The sequence below is a fragment of the Phalangium opilio genome, unplaced genomic scaffold, assembly GCF_054372755.1.
Source record: "Phalangium opilio isolate 3A_F unplaced genomic scaffold, DU_Popi_V2 ptg000055l_1, whole genome shotgun sequence".
NCBI lineage: Eukaryota > Metazoa > Arthropoda > Arachnida > Opiliones > Phalangiidae > Phalangium > Phalangium opilio.
Genome location: NW_028324174.1, coordinates 2194112 through 2213983, shown reverse-complemented (window position 1 = coordinate 2213983; position 19872 = coordinate 2194112). Strand labels below are relative to the sequence as shown.

The 19872-nt window shown below is 33.8% G+C and overlaps 2 long non-coding RNA genes across 2 annotated transcripts; both read left to right on the top strand.

The window, feature by feature from the left end:
* Positions 1 to 6234: 6234 nt before the first annotated feature.
* LOC149668616 (uncharacterized) lies at positions 6235 to 7689 on the top strand. Its single transcript, XR_016367864.1, has 2 exons — positions 6235 to 6264; positions 6340 to 7689. It is a non-coding gene; the product is annotated as an uncharacterized LOC149668616 (long non-coding RNA).
* A 180-nt stretch (positions 7690 to 7869) lies between these two features.
* LOC149668615 (uncharacterized) lies at positions 7870 to 9443 on the top strand. Its single transcript, XR_016367863.1, has 2 exons — positions 7870 to 9188; positions 9279 to 9443. It is a non-coding gene; the product is annotated as an uncharacterized LOC149668615 (long non-coding RNA).
* The last annotated feature ends 10429 nt before the right edge of the window (positions 9444 to 19872 follow it).

The following is a 19872-nucleotide window of genomic DNA, read 5'->3' as shown; positions in this document are numbered from 1 at the left end:
GTATGATAAAAAATTTAACACATTGTGTTGGCAAGAATGAAAAACTCTTCTAATCTAAACTTTACAATTAAGGTGATTTGAAACTCATTTTATAAACTAAATCAACACTGCCAAACCTCAATCCTTTATTAATTTCAACTTAATTAAGTATAATTAACGTGAATTTAAACATCAAATATACATATTTGGATGAGAACTCGAGTAACTTTGAAATAAAATACTTAATTAAGATTAAAACTGCACAAGCTGTTAGTATAGCCCCATGTTTTCCATTTCACACTTAGGTTAATTTAAATTATCTTTAAAGTACATTAATAGGCGCGAAATTCGAAAGTCTAGGGTAAAATAAGATTCAAAAGCTCGACTAAAAATTGCAATTAACGTGAAGTATATATTGAAAGTCATTTTATAACCTAAATGTACACTGCCGAAACACAATCCTACGTTAATTGTCACTCAATTTAATATAATTACCGTGAAATTAAACCAAATTTTTTGGATAAAACTCAAATAACTTTTAATCTTATTTAAAACTACCCAAGCCATTGGTATAAATCCCAATATTTTCTATTTCACACTTAAGTTAATTTAAACTATCTTTAAAGCACATTAATTGGCGCGAAATTCAAAAGTTTTAGGTAAAATAATGACTGGCAAAAATGTTAAACTGCACAAAACGTTGCAATTAGGGTAAAAGGTTCCAATAAATTATACTTTTAAGCTTAATCGACTCTCCCGAACCGCGCTCAAATTAATATTAAAACATCACAAGTTTTTCGCACAGCCACAGATGTTTCCTATTTCACTTACAAATTAATTTAATTCATCATTAAAATACATCGAAAGCTCTTACATATTTTAGGGTAATTGCAATTAAAGTTAATATTTTATCGAAACTTGTATCCACACTAGATAAACCGTTAAATTAAACTTAATCAAGTATAATTAATATGAAATCAACCCAAAACACGAATGTTTTTGGAAAATTCATGGATGCCTTATAATTAAACTAACAAATTATAATTAAAACTACACTTATCTTACACTCAGCCTCCATTTTCCTGTTTAATTCTTACACTTAAATAAATTGTCATTTAAAAGCATTTTTCCCATATTGAAAAGGAGCGAAATTTAAAATTTTTTTTTTGGGGGGGGGGATGTTACAGTATTTGTGCCTTTTTAACAGGAGTATTGTTACAATTTTAACACTACCAGACTTAGAAATAGCACACGTCCACTGGTCCAAAACCTGTTTATTAATTGCTTGGACCAGTTTTTTAATTGAAAAAATTAATAATTAAGTTTTTTGATGGGAATTGAGGCGGGACCAGTTTAAAAATTCAAGCTTTCTTCCAATTTCTACTCTAACTTTTCTCTTTCAAACACAATAAACCGCATCACTCTAGAGTTTAGACCCAAATGAAGGGCTTGCCAAGTGATACCAGGTTTTGGTAGTGGTATTAAGTTAGATTTTAAACTACGCGGCAGTCGGCAGTCTCGGCACGATTGGAATTTTGAAGTCTCGCCGAGTCAATTTAGTCAAACCTATCCTCTATGGTCAAACTACCTTGAACCTTCTCGCAAGTGGGCTAGTGTTATTTCAACAAAACAATTTTACAATGGGACCAGTAGAAAGAATGTTAAGGTAAGGGTCATTGGTCCTAAGGACCAGTTTCTTTTTTATAGACGTTAGGGGTCACTAATCCTGAGGACCAGTTTATAAAAACCACTTATTTCTAAGCCTTAACAATACAGACCTTGTATTTCTAATGGGACCGGCAATACCGCAACGCTGAGCCGAAAAACCAGGATGGTAATTGTTTGGACCTATCGGGAGAGGACATTGGAGCACCAAAAAACATACCGCGGTGTCACGTGTCGAAAGTCAAAGCAACCTTCACCACTATAAACCCCATGACCCGCTCAATCTGGCAATCTTTGAAAACTTTGAGGTACTTCCGGTCCCTTTTGATATACAGGGTCTTCAGTGTAGCAGCTAAGTAGTAGAATTATAGTAGTTAGTCTCGTTTGCTAGCAAAATGCCAACCTATTCAAACCAGGACAAATTGGACATGATGTTTATTTTGGGTGAAGGTCGCGGTAACGTTCAACTAAAGGCAGTGCTTTATGCCGAACTGTTTCCACACCGACAACATCCGGTGCAAAGCACCTTTGCCAACATGGGCGAGCACCCTCGTGATTTCGGTAGTGCAAGATCGTGAATGTAGAAGAGACTGTATTGTCTGTAATGAGGATAGAGATTTTGACATCGTACCACGTTTTGAAGCCAATTCATGCTAATAAGTAATAATAGAGCGGTGGAACAAGAAGTTGCACTAAGCCTTTCTACTGTTTGTGCCAGTTTACAATGGCATCACTACGGGCATTATCATACCCCCCTACATCATGCCTTAACGGACGAGGATTACCTAAGACGGCAATACCATTAGTCTTACCAGGGGTCATGAGTTTACTGCTTGCAAATGTATTGCAAGACATGGACAGTCGTCTGGAAGAGTGCCTCAACCACAATTCTAGAAACGTCGAATATTTTCGTTGATGTGTTTACCAAACAGTTAAGAAGTTTTAATTTGAGGCCCACGTTCTAAGACCAATCGTAGGACTGTGCTTTAAAATATTTTGTTGTATTCAGGCATATTATCCAGTATTCTTTTTGTAACTTGTCACTAGCATATAATAAGCATGAATTCCAGACATTTATTTACACGCTGTATAATTTAGTATGACATCAGCCGTTGGCAGTATTGGGGGTTGAACATAAAGGAAGGTGTTGGTCTGATCTCGACCACACTGTATATGTATAGAGTGTACGAAACAAATAAACATTTTTATTCTATATTTTAAATATTGTAATTTTTAAACTTTTTCTTAAATAAAGTACAAATTATATGCTTATCGAAATCTGTTTTTTATATTTTTTATATAAGTTAAATGTAATTAACGATACATAAGTTCTTCTTTCAACCCAAAATGTATGACGGTAAAGCAAAAATAAAAATATTCAAATTTTAATTACAATAAGACTGAAGTGACAGATATTATAAAAAAACATCTTGGTTTGGACCAAGGCCGAAAAAACAAACGATATGTGTGAGGTTTATCATTTGACTGAAGTTCAGATATTGCAATTGTTTTAGTTATTTTTATCCATTTAATCCTTAATCAATATTAAATTCAATCAACTGATTTTACTGTTAATCGATCTATTCCCTCTAAATTAATTGAAAAAATTACATATCTCCGCTTTTTCAAGAACAATTACATTTTCCGAAAACATTTTATCATGAAATTAATTATTTTGAAGGGATTTCGTGTCGATGCTCACTAACTTCTAAGCACCTTGACGGACATAGTTTTAATTGTTGCTGGCTTAACAAATTTTCAAGTTTGCACCATAAAAGTTTAAATCTGTAGTAAGTTTCTGAGAAGACTGATGTTAGAAAAAATATGATAAGGAACTTTTTTTCTCAAACTAATATATAAACTATTGTCGTCTTCTTAAGACAAAGCAACAATGTTTATCCTGTGTGGTTTCGTTTTGTAGGAAAGGAAAAATATAATATCGGTATAAATATAACCAGCAGTAAGATAAGGGACTAGAATTAAAGTGCCCTAGCATTGGTAATAGAGCCTAGCACTAGTGAACAAATTTGACGATTTTATGCCGCTTCCATCGCCAAGTGAAGAGTTTGGTTACCTCGATACTTCTAGTCTCTTATCTTACTTCTGATATAACCAAAGATAAGGGTAAAGATTACATTTCATGCGGAAATAATATGGGTATATACATTATTCATTACCAGTTATGCGAAGAAGGTCACACTTTACTCCGACCCCCTTCCTCTATTTTCCCAATATAAAATATTTTGGGTTCAAGTTTACACAAGGGTGATGCCTAGAAGCACCGCTATAGGCAGAGCTAGTTGACTAGCCTCCTGCCTCTAGTGAACTTTGGCAACGTCTGGCGGTGACCCTTGGTGCGAGGGAGAATACCCCAATGGTGGCCTCGCCCCCGTGTGTTTTCCAAAATGGTCTTTAAGCGTGCTAAAATGATTACGCGTAATACGTAACCAGTGTACAAGTAGCGCCAACAATGTAGAAATGACGTTTCAAATGAAGACTGAATTATGACCAAGAAATTCTAAAGCACGGAGAGGGAAATTGCAGTGCAATCTTTTCTTCATAGAGGCGACAATAGAAATGTAGCATTTCGAGTAACGAAATTAAATGTATAAATTCGTGCAACACCCTTGTTTGGCATCCACTATTAAATATTTACATTTTCCTTTCTAATTATGTCAAAGTTCACCTGCTCTTTTTAGAAAGTCAGTAGAATATTTCAAATATTCAATATTGACACCTCAACACGTACTCCCTTCAAAATAATTAATGTCATGATAAAATGTTTTCGGAAAATTTAATTGTTCTTGAAAAAGCGTAGACATGTAATTTTTTCAATTAATTTAGAGGGAATGGATCGATTAACAGTAAAATCATTTGATTGAATTTAATATTGATTAAGGATTAAATGGAAAAAAATAACTAAAACAATTGCAATATCTGAAACTTAAGTCAAATGATAAACCTCACACATATCGTTTGTTTTTTCGGCCTTGGTCCAAACCAAGACGTTTTTTTATAATACAAATAAGAGGTGAGCTCTTTAAAGGTTTGTAAAAGATAAACAAATCAAACTCAACTAATTATTATTATGGTAATAAAGAAACAATTATAGGAAAATAAGTAACGGAGAGGAACCAATGTCGAGACTGAATGATGAGCTGTTACTAAAAACAGTTTAGCAACATTATTTAAATAAAACTGAGTTTATTTTGACTTTATCACATAGGATTCTCGATGTAAATTAGTTTCTTATTTTCAATATCTATAAGACCATTTTATTAGACGGCCACTAAATGCACATCAATGGTATTATTATCTGATTTAGGCAAATGTATTCGTCTGTTGGAATGGTATTATGATGAAGGAGGACTGGCATTCATGTGCATATGTTCTTGAGCATTGTTGTTTATCAATTATCATTATAAGATTGTATTCTGAGAGAGCGGTAGCTCTCTTAGATAAGACTTCATACTGCTTTTAATGTATAAGGAGGGTTTTTTGTTTGGATGTAGTTTTTTTTGTATTGTATTAATTCATTCGAAAAAATTCCACAGAACTACAATTCGGGCCCTTAATATGTGGTTAAAATTTCAAAAAGATTCATAAATTAGTTTATTTTATGAAAAATAAAGTTGCTAAGGGTGGTTTTCATTTCCATAAAATTAATCACACCTTTTGATGAAAAACAGGAATTTTTCCCATAGAAATAACATGGGAAATTTTTCGAAAAAAACAAATCGGTTATTCGTGATTTAGGAAAACTATACGTTGGTTAGTTTTGGGAACGGTCTTAAATTAAACTTTAAACCTTTTTCTAGGACCATTTTTAAGGTTTTTGAGAAAAATTAATTTTAAGTATGTTTAATTTTAAATTTCAAAAACTACCCCAATCTGCGATATTTTGGCATGGATACACTGTTTTATTAGCAAATATCAGCGCAACCAATATTGGCCTTTTTTTACGTATAGTTGCCTCATAATAATCCGATTGTTTATTCTTAATGCCTTTTGGTTGAAATGGCCTATCGATAGTCAGATAAGACTGCTTTAATAGCTCTTTTCCCCTTTTTCACCCCGTTTGTGGCCGCCATTTTTTTTAAGGGGAAAAAAATTTGAGAGTGGGTCCTTTTTCGTTGTCATTTTCATATATTTTGAGGATTTGCTCATGGATGGATTTTAAATATAATATAAAGTAGGTTTCAAGCTTTAATATAAGCCCAATTTCATAATTTTCCACCTTTTTATTGTCCCACAATCTATTTCTAAACTTGGCACTTTTTTTAAGGCGGTGAAATTGCGCTAAGCCTTGGCTTACCACTAATTTTGCCATTTAAAAAAATGTTTACCTCTCGTTGCCCGTTACTTCGCCTTCTAGTATCGTCGAATTTTTAAAGTTTAGACTTTGAAAGTAGTGCTTAGTTTTCTTAAATATTACTTAATTGTATAAAGTTTTAATATTATAATTGCGTAAAACGAATTCAATGTTTTTTGTTGATGGAACGCGCCTTGCATTTGAATTTCGTTCCCTCGAAACTACCCCCTTTAAGTTACTGGCCGGACTCCGCTGGAGGCTTTTTCTTTATCGCCGCGGTCGCTCCTTCAGCCCCAAAAACAGCTGTAGTGAGAATTGTTATTTACTAAAATGTATACGCTCAGTGTGTTGTTGTGTTTGCATTTTAATGCTTCTAATCGTAGTGCGTGTCGAGGTTTACGAATCCAACGTGTGTTGCGAAATGAAAATCAAGGGTGGATACTATATGATCTATGCTTTAAAAGGAATTTGACGGCGAAAGTCAAGCAAAACGGTATTAGGCCTTGCCAAAAGTTGACAGCTATAGCAAGCCTTCCTCCGATAATCATTATCACATGTCAATGATGTAAGAAATTGACCCTCGGATATCCTGTGACTAGGAGATGGTTATAAAGTTACTAAGTCTCGATTTTGGAGGTAGATACTGTCTAGTGACACTTAAAGTAACGATTTAATCTTATAAACAGACTACCATCATAAGCCCATATCGTAAATTAACCGATGTTGATATCAAAGCTTAATAATTTTTTTAACTCAATGAATCTTTAATATCAACATCAACAATTATCTTCTGAAAGAGATAACTACTTATATTCCATTCAAATTTCTCGCAACATTTCAAATTAACGAATAGAAATGTGCAAATGAAGTTCAAACTGATTAATTGGGCAAATTGCTATATTGGTCACCATTACCGATCACAGATAGATTTGCGCCCTTCAGTAGTGTTTATTATGCTTGTGAAATGGAAAGCGAAATCTGTGATTAAAGTTTAAAATAGACATGAGCAAAAACGGCTTTATTCATATCAACTCGATTACCGAATATCTAAATTTGACTAAAATTAACAAAATATTCTATTCATGGTTAAAAATCTTGTTTGAAGCAGCAAGCCATCTAATCCTTATTTACCTTCTTTTGAAAAAAAAAATAATAGGTTGATACCTCTTTCAGTAGATGATTCATTGATATTTCAGTTTCATTGAGTTTAAAAAAAATTAGTTCCACCATTGGTTAATTTTCAATATTGACCAATCGATAATCACAAATTTTAATAACTAAATTATTAAAACCGGTTCAAAACCATATTAGTTTTGAAACGATTAAATTATAATTTTAAACATATATACTAGTTAATTCCTCGTAGGTAATTAGTTAATTGTCTTAGTCAAATTAATGCTGAATATTACATACAAAAAGTAAATAATAAATTAACTTCTAAAATTTAAATGTAAAGTGTGTGCATTATTTCCCAATTAATAAAAGATATCCACCTATTTTCATTCAAATTAATTACTAATTTGTGGATAATGGATAGAAAATGTCGAGCTCTAATTGCGATATAGCTAAAATCAATCCCACTGGCTATTTATAATATAATATAACCTTTGCCCTATGTTTACTGTTTTGAATTTTATTTGTAAAATTTAAAACATAAAATAGTATTACAATTTTTTTAATTAAATAATTATTAATAAATTTCAATAAAATAAATTCTGGTTAAATACATAACACTACTTTTTATTAATTTTCTGAAATTATCAGAGCTAAATATCAAAGACACATATTTAATTGCTCTCATTTCGACATAACTGCAACCGTATAGATTCATTCATTTAATAACATTTTTAAAGGGATTTATTAACTTTTAAAGGTGAAAACCCAGCTGACTTAGAACTTTAGAAGTAAAAAAAATACCAGGCTGCCAGGCTGTCTCTAACACAACAGAGTTGGCCATTCTCGCTTATGAGAAATGAATCCTTGTCATATGCATCTCTGGACTTTAGGAGCTCCAGGAGTCAGACTCCCAACTGAAGCAGGGTGGGAAATAGGGATTTTTTTAAAACTGGACATTGGGCCAGCAACCCCCCTGGCCTGGAATAAATGAACTGGTCCATGACCATTGACCAGGGCGCGGCGTTTGCTAAACTAAAGAAGTGGGTAATTAAAATAGTTGAGATAATGTCTGGACCCTGGTTACCCTAGAATTTCCTTAGTGGTCCTGTGGTCCACTGCTCCCCCTCCGATTTAATTTTTAAACTGGTCATTTTCCCTGTGCCACCGCCTTATTTACAACGCTGAACCAAGAAGTTATATCAGTATCTCAGAGAGAAGATATAAATTCGCCAGATTTCCAGCTTTATTTCCAGTCCTAACGTAGGTCCGCAGTCAATCCCCGTCTCTAAATTACAACCAGCATCTCATTGGTTCTTGAAAACTCACGTCAGCGCGACGACGCGAGTGAGGAAAATTTCCGACTGACTAGAGCGAAATAGCCCGGCGCCTCCTTTTACGTCCCCCCTTGTATTTTGAAAGGGGGACTGGGACTATGGCGCGCGAATACAAAGGCATCTTATATCTTCTCTCTGAGATACTGATATAACTTCTTGGCTGAACTGAAGATTTCTTTTGACCGGACCATAGCGTACTCGATCACGCGCAACACGTCGCAAGCTGCTTGCCCTATAGCGCGAGTCAGGGTGGGAAATAAGGATTTTTTTAAACTGGACATTAGGCCAGAGACCCTCCTGACTTGGAATAAATAAACTGGTCCGTGACCATTGGCCAGAGCACGTCGTCTGCTAAGCTAAGGAAGTGGATAATTAAAATATTAGAATTTTAATGTGTGGACTCTGGTTACCCTTGAATTTTTTAGTAGTCTCGTGGACCACTAACCCCCCCCCTCCGATTTAATTTTTGAACTGTACCAGGCAATTTTTAAACTCTGTCATTTGCCCTGTGTTACCGCCTTATTTCCCACGCTGGCGCGAGTTGCTTTGCGTTGTCGAGTGCGTGATGGAGCGGGCTATGCCTGGAGTCCCAACCCCCGTTACTTACTACCAAAATACCCACTAGCATAGCCCACTCGATCACGCTCTCTTTTCCCCGGCTACATATTTTGAAGAGGGCACTTTTTAGGCGTATTTATTAACAATCTTGGATCACCTTTGTGGACTTTTAGGGTAGCCCTTAAAAATTGAGTCGGCATTGCCCTGACTATATTGTGTTTAAGGTTTATAAGCTTAATATCAAACAGACGTTAGTTAATGCTACAAAAAAGTTCGAAATTGAAAATCTCGGATCGTCGTTGAGAAGTTTTAAGGACATCCGAATTTCATATTGGGCTTATGAAAAGTTTGAGCTAAAGGTTAAACAGACATAGGCTAAATCAGCGTTTTAAAAAATTTTTAGGGGAGCGCCTCGCGTTTCAATAAAGGGTTGTAAAAAATTGTATTATGTTAATTACAATAAGAATACAAATTTTCAATGAGTTACGTTTTTATTTTTTGGAGTATCATTATAAATAAATGACTGATTGAGCAAAAGTTACGGTCCCATTTTTATATGTTTCTGCTTAGTGTAGATTTTGAAAATGTAAAACAGTTTCTTAACAATCTTAATTAAAATGAAGACTGAAGGAGCAGATATTAATCAAAAATGTCTTGATTAGAATCAAGTCCTAAAAAGTATCGATAAGACTGAGGTTATCACTTGACTGAAGGATCAGATATTAACTTTTCTTTTTAATTGAAACTTAAAGGCATGCTTAAGAAAAAACAACGTTCCATTACCGTTTTCCGTTGAAATAACTTATTTTACAGGTAATCAATTTCAAAAATTTACTTATCTCGGGTTTTCGGGCACAATTCCATTCCCCCAAAACATTTTATCATTACATTAATCACTTTTGAGAGATAACGTGTCAAAATAAGCTTTAAAACAATAGAAAACTGAATGAGCGGTCTGTTTAGCCATGACCAAAACCTTCAAATCAGTGTTGCTAATGTTTCAAAGTGGATTTTCCCACTTCCATTTTAAAAACTTGCCGCATTTCCCACACCCCCTTTTTTACAGTCATATTTATCTGGACTATTTTATCATAGTCCAGATTTATATTTTTATATTTTTTTAATATGGAATATCACTCCGCATGGCTTTGACAATATGTACAAATGCTATAAAGCTTTAAAATTCTCAAAATATGCTTTCTTTTTTTTCAGTGCCAAACTTAAAATCACCGAATTTATTTCAAAATGTCGCTTGAAATTATTAAACCGGATAAAATTTTCGAAAATGCACTAATTTTAACTGTGCAGTTAAAATTAGTGCATTTTTGAAAATTTCGCACTATTAACCCTTGAACAGGAAAATTCCGACATTTGATTGATTTCGGAAAAATATTACTTTTTCCCCACAGAGCCTAAAACCAAACCTAAATCTCCCACGATGTGGGAAATTACCCACACATTGGCAACACTGCTTTAAAAACTTACAACAAGCACACTTTCGAGACATGTTCTGAACAAATTAGTGCTTAACCCGCTAATAGTACGACCACGGAGAATTGATGTAAACTGTAGTTGAAATATATTCATGTGCGACCCGCGGCACTGAATGGTCTCTAACCATTGTTTGAAACTAGAGAGAGAAATAGTGAGCAGCATTAATCATGTCCTGAGCTATGAGAATGAACAGTATGACTGTTGACTGAAGTACACTAGACATTACATCATTTTTCATAACCACGAGTAAAAATCTAACTGTCCCTACTTAATTTTCCGCCATTGTTTTAAAACGTATCCGCTGCGAAGCATGCCGGGCACAAATGAGGGAATGTCATACACGTACTCTCTCAAAAGTGATTAATGTAATGATAAAATGTTTTGGGGGAATGGAATTGTGCCCGAAAACCCGAGATAAGTAAATTTTTGAAATTGATTACCTGTAAAATAAGTTATTTCAACGGAAAACGGTAATGGAACGTTGTTTTTTCTTAAGCATGCCTTTAAGTTTCAATTAAAAAGAAAAGTTAATATCTGATCCTTCAGTCAAGTGATAACCTCAGTCTTATCGATACTTTTTAGGACTTGATTCTAATCAAGACATTTTTGATTAATTAATATAGGACCAATTGAAATTATGTATCGAACCTAAAATCCTATATATGGAACAAAGGCTTTTATTGGTCATCTTTGCTGCAGTTTTAAAAGAAGATTCCTCATATTTGTATTTCCAATTGCCCATTTCAACAAGTCACGAAGCATTACTGAAACGGCAAAATATTTAAAATGACCTTAATTTTGCATATTCTATTCTAAAAACGTACGTGTTTCAATTTAAACTTTAATTATTGATTTATTCGCTACTACCCCTTTATTGTTAAATCACAATTAAACGTAGTAAAATGTGTTATGTCCTCCGCATCATTTAAAAAATGTGCCACTATAGGAACTAGTGATTCAATGGTTATATTTTTATCTCACATTGGCTATTTTTTTTATCTAAGTGATCCGTCTTTAATGTTTCGAGCACCCCTTTGTATTTAGGGGAAGATGCCACGCAAAAATGAATAAATACAATAAAACTGTAGCATTTTAAAGGGTAGGAAATAGAGAGTCAACATATTTTTGTGTTTCTTTATTATTTCTCCAACAGTTCCATAAAAGTTGGACATTTACCAACTACATATTTACATACATTGCTGGAGAATATCCGAATTCCAGTATAAGATAACTAACAATTTACGGCATACTGACAATTGTCAAGTTCAAAACTGGGAATAAAGGTACATTTTAGGAGTTCATGGATGTAACTGGTTCCGCCTCCAGTTTTACCGCACTTCATTGTCGAAGCTGTCTTCTTTCATATATCGCCTTTCAAGATGCTCAATATCTTCTTGATCTCTTCCAAAAAACAATCTTCCTCTTTGAAATCATTTAACCTATCTGTGATCCCTGATTCCCTGATGTTTTATCCAGTTATCCTTCCTCTGCTGTGTGGTGTTTTGACAGTGAATGAAGTTATTAAAGTACATTGTCCCTGTATTGCTATCTTTAATTTGCTAAAATAAACATGTTAGTAACAGAAGAAAATTTAGAGAAATTACTACTATAGAGGTCAAAAATAGTGCTCCAGTTCCCACGCTCCAGTTCCCACGCTCCAGTTCCCATGCTCCAGTTCCCACGCTCCAGTTCCCATGCTCCAGTTCCCACGCTCCAGTTCCCACGCTCCAGTTCCCATGCTCCAGTTCCCACGCTCCAGTTCCCACGCTCCTACTTTATACCTCTACCGTGGTACGAAGTGTGGCCCTATACTACTCCCGCCGTCTAACGACTACGAGAGTCGAGAAAAACTACGTACGAAATCTAAGCCTTGGTCTTCCAAAAACCAATATCAAATAATATAATGAAATCAATTACCTTTAGTTTTATAACTGTATTGCTTTTTTCAACAAAATTTCGACCTAGTAGCAAAGTGTTTCTTAGCAAGAGAGTTACAGAAAATTTATAAAATGAAAAAAATATTTTAAGGCGCTAAAATACTAAACAAGCGTCGACTGTTCAAAAAAACAAGTTCAACCATGGAGGCTGTATCTTCATAAGATACAGGCTCTATTCATAGCCCACTCGATCACGGGCATCACGACGCAAGCTGCTCGCGCTATAGCTATACACGAGCAGCGCAGCGTCCGGGAACGCGGATCGAGTGGGCTATGCTCTATGGTTCAACTTAACTTAATATCAGGCCCAAAGATAGGCCCTCCTTTGTTCTCTATCTGTTTGAAAATTGAAGAAATGGGTATCAGCGCGCTAACAGGTTAACCTGACGTATAACTCAAGAGCCGTACTTCCGTAATTAACTAAAATTAACATACTTAGACCTAATTGAGACTGATTAGACTAGCCGATCGAACACCCGGAATACTTAATTGTTAAATTAAGAGTATTCCGAAAAGTAATTTCGCTCTAGTTTTTCAGTTAGAGGTGGTTAAATATCACGAAAAACCCCATGTTAATCACCATAGGAAAATTGGTAAAAGCATGTGAATTTTGCTACCGGCCCTGTAGAATAAGTTACTAGGCTCCAACGATTTCTAGGAGCTGAACAAAGTAAAAGGCTTATTGGTTTTAAATGATTAGCGATAACACAATAGTTTAAGCCACCGATAAAAATCGTATGTCGCAATCCCACGTCAAATGGAACGTTTGGTTGTAGATGGGCTAGATCTCTACGTTCAGCGTCGCGTAGAAGTTCAGGGGTATTAGTTATCTTAGGACCGCTCATTTCCTTAACAAATTTTTGAGAGGAACACTGGAAATCGTCTCAGACGTTCGCGTCCAATGTACGATTTTTATTGGTGGCTTAAACTCTAATGGTTATGAAATAAAACCGTACCATTTCTAGTTTGGTCAGCTTCATATTCTACTGTTTCTTTTTCCAAATGCAGTCTTTCTCCCAGATTTCCCTAAGCTGCTTTCGTCTCTCTTTATTCTCTAAGGTCTCAGAGCCCAAAGCATCATCAAGCGCAGTAGAGAACTGGTTATTTATGGTAGATGTTATCTGTTTCATCTCTTTGTGTTGCTTTGATTTTAAAGATATTTGAAGCGCCTGAAGTTTAGCTTCAATTTTGGACGTTTTTGCCTTTAGGTTTTGAAATCGAAAACATTGTCTACGCTTCTTCTTATTCAAACTTTGAGGTGATAGGAATTTCTCAGGGATTGTGGATGAAGGGTTCATTTTTCTTTTCTGGCTGGGTGATTTGTTGGATTCTATCCTTCCTATTAGACACAGTCTCACGTAGGTCATAAGATTTTTGCAAGCAGTGCAAACGTTTTGATGTGGCCCATTAGCGTTTCCTGGTTTTTTTAAACCAAACTGGATAACCCAACGAAATTAAATGCTCCTTTGGGTATAAATGCTTCACAAGCTTCTTAGGGGGTTTAACTTGTTTCGGTTTAGTTTCGATAGATTCTTTTCCAAGCCCCTGACAAAGTACGTAATCTTTCGAAGAAAACTCAAACAGTAGTTGCGACACCACATTTGAATCCAGTTCTTCACCTCTCAGAACACAAACCTCACGAACTAGCCCTTTGAAAACCACGTGAAATTTCAAATACCCATCCCAAGAAAGCACATATTTCGCAGCCTCGCAAAACAAATCAGGCTCATAATCATCCTTTCTAAAAACTTCGATAAAACGCTGTCAATATAAAAAGAAAACAAGCTCATTTTAATAAAAGGAATCCTAATCTAAGGAAATAACTTTACCAGCTCAGGATCCGAAGATTTTCTTTCGGCGCAAGTTAATGAGGTAAATGAAGACACCAAGGTCTTAAATTGATTGGCAAAACTAGCGTTGAATTCTTCTAATTGGCAACTCAAAATACAAACTGTCTATTTTAAATAGGTTCTCATAAACTTTTGATATAACAATCGTATAATTACTAAATGTTTACTTTTTAAAAACAAACCTGTGACTGGGAGGACTTAATATTTTTCTTCTGAGAAGCAAAAGTTACTGACTCGTTAAGCCTTTGCACACAATCATAATCGTCGAACGCTTTATAAGTTGAAACTTTCTTAGTTTGCGATCCTGCATTTTTCTTCGAAATTAATGCATAATAATTATGCTGAGTACCCTTGTTTTGACTCATTTGTATAAATACTAACTAAAATAACCCGAAAATTAATCCGTGTCGTACTCTTAACTCGGATAAGCAGCAGCATCGTTACGCGCAGTTACGCCTTCCCCACTCCCCACACCTAACAAAAGTAGATCGGCTACCTCGTTATTGGTTGAAATAGGAAACGTAGGGCCCACGTGAAGGCCATGCGTCACTTGATTAGGGCGAATCAAAATTCAATACAAAGAATATACTATAGGGTGTGCTACATTTAGTGAGACGTCAGTGGTCCAAATATATTATGGTCGTTCTCCGACAAACTCTCATTAACCAAAATGCATGTAAAACCGCAGAATTGACATACTTATCTACAATAAGTTATAAACTTGTGATAAAATCCAAATTTAATAACATACAAATTTAATAACATTCGACAAGAAGAAAATCTCAAAAATACTTTTTTAACTATAATTTATTCTCCGTGATTTCGGGTCAAGTAACATATTAAAAACATAGAATGAATTTTCTAACATCTTGTTATAAAAACATAGAATGAATTTTCTAACATCTTGTTATAAAAACATAGAATGAATTTTCTAACATCTTGTTATAAAAACATAGAATGAATTTTCTAACATCTTGTTATAAAAACATAGAATGAATTTTCTAACATCTTGTTATAAAAACATAGAATGAATTTTCTAACATCTTGTTATAAAAACATAGAATGAATTTTCTAACATCTTGTTATAAAAACATAGAATGAATTTTCTAACATCTTGTTATAAAAACATAGAATGAATTTTCTAACATCTTGTTATAAAAACATAGAATGAATTTTCTAACATCTTGTTATAAAAACATAGAATGAATTTTCTAACATCTTGTTGTAAAAGTCTTATATTTTTGTTCAAAGTTTTATTAACATTAATATTAAATTGGAAAAAGAGTTGTATTTTCTGTACTAGTTTCTTTTTAAGATTTTCTCCTTTTTAATGCAAATTTAAGACTTTAAAGTAATAAAATTTGGAAACAAAAAAATCTATACTAGATAACTTCCCTGTTTTAAGTAATTTTTTACCCATTTATAGGGCTTTGCATATTAGCATTCGGAGATACACTGTTAAAAATAGGTATTTTGAAGGTACTACAAAATACCTCCGCGACCTTTTTAGTACCCATGAACGTATTCTATTAGTTGTCTCACAGTGCGGGTATTAAATGATTTCGAAAAAAGTATTTTGGAAATATATGGTATATAATGAAACCTTTTAGAGTTTCAGCGCTTCTGGTGGTATGTTATCGTACCCTAGAAGTAGAAAAGTACTTAACAGATTCCTTTAGAGGGATTTTTTAGCTCCGTCGTGCTGATTATAACTAACACTACTAAAATACATGATAAAATATACTTCTAGCCCAAATTCTCTAACACTGACTGTTTACTTCACCATAAGCACTAGTAATGGCAGCGTAGAAGAAATCTCTATTGGAATATTATATATAAACCTAAAGAATAGGTTCTGTACGGTAAAATAGGGTATTGGTTCTCTACCCCAGATTTAAATTTCAATCTCAAGTTTCCTGGCGAGTGGTTTTTCTTAAATATTTAATTACATATAATTAATATTAATTATTTTCTCTTGACAGTTATGTACACTAGCATACGTTTCATCATTTAAAGGCAATATAATTATAATCAAAAATGTCTTGATTAGAATCTTAAAGGCATGCTTAAGAAAAAACAACGTTCATTTACCGTTTTCCGTTGAAATAAATTATATTACTGGTAATCAATTTCAAAAATTTACTAACCTCGGGTTTTCGGGCACAATTCCATTCCCCCAAAACATTTTATCACTACATTAATTACTTTTGAGAGAGTACGTGTATGACTTTGAGTTTTAAAAGGCTACCCCATTTGTGCCCGGCATTCTTCGCAGTGGAACAGTTGAAAACAATGGCGGAAAATTAAGTAGGGACAGTTAGATTTTTACTCGTATTTATGCAAAATGATGTAATGTCTATTGTACTTCAGTCAACAGTCATACTGTTCATTCTCATAGCTCAGGACATAATTAATGCTACTCACCTGTTTCTCTCTCTAGTTTCTGACAATGTTTAGAGACTATTCAGTGCCGCTGGTCGCACATGATGATATTTCAACTACAGTTTACATCAATTCTCCGTGGTCGCACTATTAGCGGGTTAAGCAAAAAGGTAATATTTTTCCGAAATCGATCAAATGTAGGAATTTTTCTGTTAAAGGGTTAATAGTGCAGACTGTGCAGCTAAAATTAGTGTATTTTCCAAAATTTTGTCCTGTTTAATAATTTCAAGCGACATTTTGAAATAAATTCGGTGATTTTAAGTTTGGCACTGAAAAAGAAAGAGAGCATATTTTGAGAATTTTTAAGTTTTATAGCATTTTGGAGCATTTGTACATATTGTCAAAGCCACGCGGAGTGATATTCCATATTAAGCTTAGTAGGATAAAATAGTCCAGATAAATATGACTGTAAAAAAGGGGGTGCGGGAAATGAGTGAAATTTTAAAATGGAAGTGCGAAAATCCACTTTCTAACTTTGTCAACACTGATTTGAAAGTTTTGGTCATGGCTAAACAGACCGCTCATTCAGTTTTCTATTGTTTTAAAGCTTATTTTGGCACATTATCTCTCAAAAGTAATTCATGTAATGATAAAATGTTTTGGGGAATGGAATTGTGCCCGAAAACCCGAGATAAGTAAATTTTTGAAATTGATTTCTTGTAAAATAAGTTATTTCAACGGAAAACGGTAATAGAACGTTGTTTTTTCTTAAGCATGCCTTTAAGTTTCAATTAAAAAGAAAACTTAATATCTGAACATTTTTAAGTCTTGATTCTAATCAAGACATTTTTGATTAAAATCTGTAACTTCAGTCTTAATTGTTTATTAATTTATTTTAATGTTGAAACAGGGGTTGATTTTAGCCATTATTTCATCGCGTATTCTCTCATACCATAGAATCGGCATTATTATTTAATTTCCGATTCCCTCATACCATAGAATCGGCATTATTAATTAATTCCCGATGGGGGTTGACCAGAAATATACCAGATGTTCCAACGCAGATCATTCTTAAAGACTGTTTTCATGCCATTGTTCCAACAACATTTAAATACTTTCATGTTCAACATGAATGACTTTAAAGTATATCTTATTCTGGCAGTTGATGAAATAGGCAATTTGTGGTAAATGTGACTATAAATAAACCAACTACCTATAATTTGGGAAAGGTAGCTATATTTTGGTGGAAAAACATCCAATTTAGTAATATCGTTCTAAATGGGAAAATTTGATAATAATTTGAAAGCAATAACAGGCGCAAGTTTAGTACAACATCGCTACTTTGGTACTGTTAGAGATTTTATTTTTGGTGTATTTTTGAAAAAGCTGGCATAAGCTACTTAAAGGTCCGCCCTCGTATTGACTTCTAGTTGGTTTCTGACTTTGGTATTGAAAAATTGTAGGGTAGAATATTAGGTACCGTGTTAAGGCAGGCAATGGAACTGTTTAGCTTTAGCATTAAGCATTGGAAATAACTATTTATTTATACTTATGAAATGAATCGTGAAATTACGTGTTGTCAGCTATTTAGGTCTTGAGTACAGTAATTTAATAACTATAAAAATTATGGTCAATAATTTTATACAAGAAAAGAGTTCTTTAATAAATAATTATAACATTATCTGGAATTTTGAAGTTAACTTTTGTTTAATAATTCCTCGTGAATCATTAAAGAATTAAATAACATTGCGAATATTTAGTTTTTTGAGTATTTTAAAAGCTTTAAACACGTATGATGATGTTCTGTTAATGCACAAAAGATTTTTTTGGTTTGGTATAGCTGAATTTATTATAAGCCTTTAATTTGGGCTTAAATTCCCATGGTTGATTTGTTATTATAAATTGTATTATAAATTTTTTTCTAGTAATATTTTTTGTTTTCCATGTTTAAGCTAATAGTTGCGTATTTTATAAGGTTTTATTCGTAGCTTTCGAAGGAAAATTTAATTTTTGTCTCCAGAATGGGTTTTAAAATAATTAGTGATTTGTTCTCGTAAAATTTTCAATTCAGTGGTAAATGTAAGTTTCACTATGGAATCATTGAAGAGATTAATGAAATTTTCAAAGACAATCATACGTGAAGGATGGACTTAAAAGTCCAACATTAATGTTGAATGCCTATAATAATTTTGATAATCTCTCAAGTGAAAGATTCTATTTTTAAAAAGTGTTTATATACATTTTATCCTAGGACTCTCAAATTGGGAATTTATAATAGCCTAGTTGTCAGGAAAACAGTAACTTTTTGTCTCCAATAAAGGGGGGGGGGAGGGGTGTCTTTGTTCAATCACCTTTAACATTTTTAAAGATGCTTTTTAAAAGCGTACTGATATGTTGATGTAAAATATGAATTGTTCAGATGCCCTTTAATTGTTAGTGATAATTCTAATGCATTTCACAAACATTTTTCGTATTCATTATTATTGCATGATAGCGTTAGTGGTTAATGAGTGAGTGTCATTAATTGGCATCTTTAATTACCGATTTCATCGAGGTTCTTTTGTTTGTCAAACCTTCATTGCGATGGTTTTAACTATGAAGTTTCAATGCAAATTGAATTGCGAAGATTTTAATTGCGAAGCTTCAATGCAAATTGAATTGCGATGGTTTTAATTATGAAGTTTCAAGGCAAATTGAATTGCGATGGTTTGAATTACGAAGTTTCAATGTAAATTGAATTGATAGTCCACGGTGATGAAAGATTAACGAGTGAAGTAATTGAGGTTTAATCGGGTGGTGAAAGAGGGGGGATTTGGGGTGTTTCACCACCCTCGGACACGGGGTAGTCAGTTCCTGTAGGGTAGGCATTCTGACAAGTCCCTTATTCCCTCAAAACTTTGTCGCCCAGAAGCTAGGCTTACAGAAGTGAGCTAAACTTCCGACAGTACATATACAGCCGTTATTAGGCAACTTTTGTTTGAAGAAGTTATTTTGCGAATCCTTTTACGAGCTTCTATTTTGTTTGTGGACCAATTGCCAAGTCGTACAGGAGTTATGTAGCGAAGTTGAAGCATTGGGATATATTTTTTGGAATTGGTGTAGTTGAAGCCAACACAAAGGTTGTTTTTTGTACATTTTTGTTGTTCTTAATCCAAAGTCACTTTCACTCTTTGAACGTGCCAATCCAAAGCGTCTGAATATCAGTAGAGAAATTGAATATGGATATTTCTTGATATGTCGTCTCT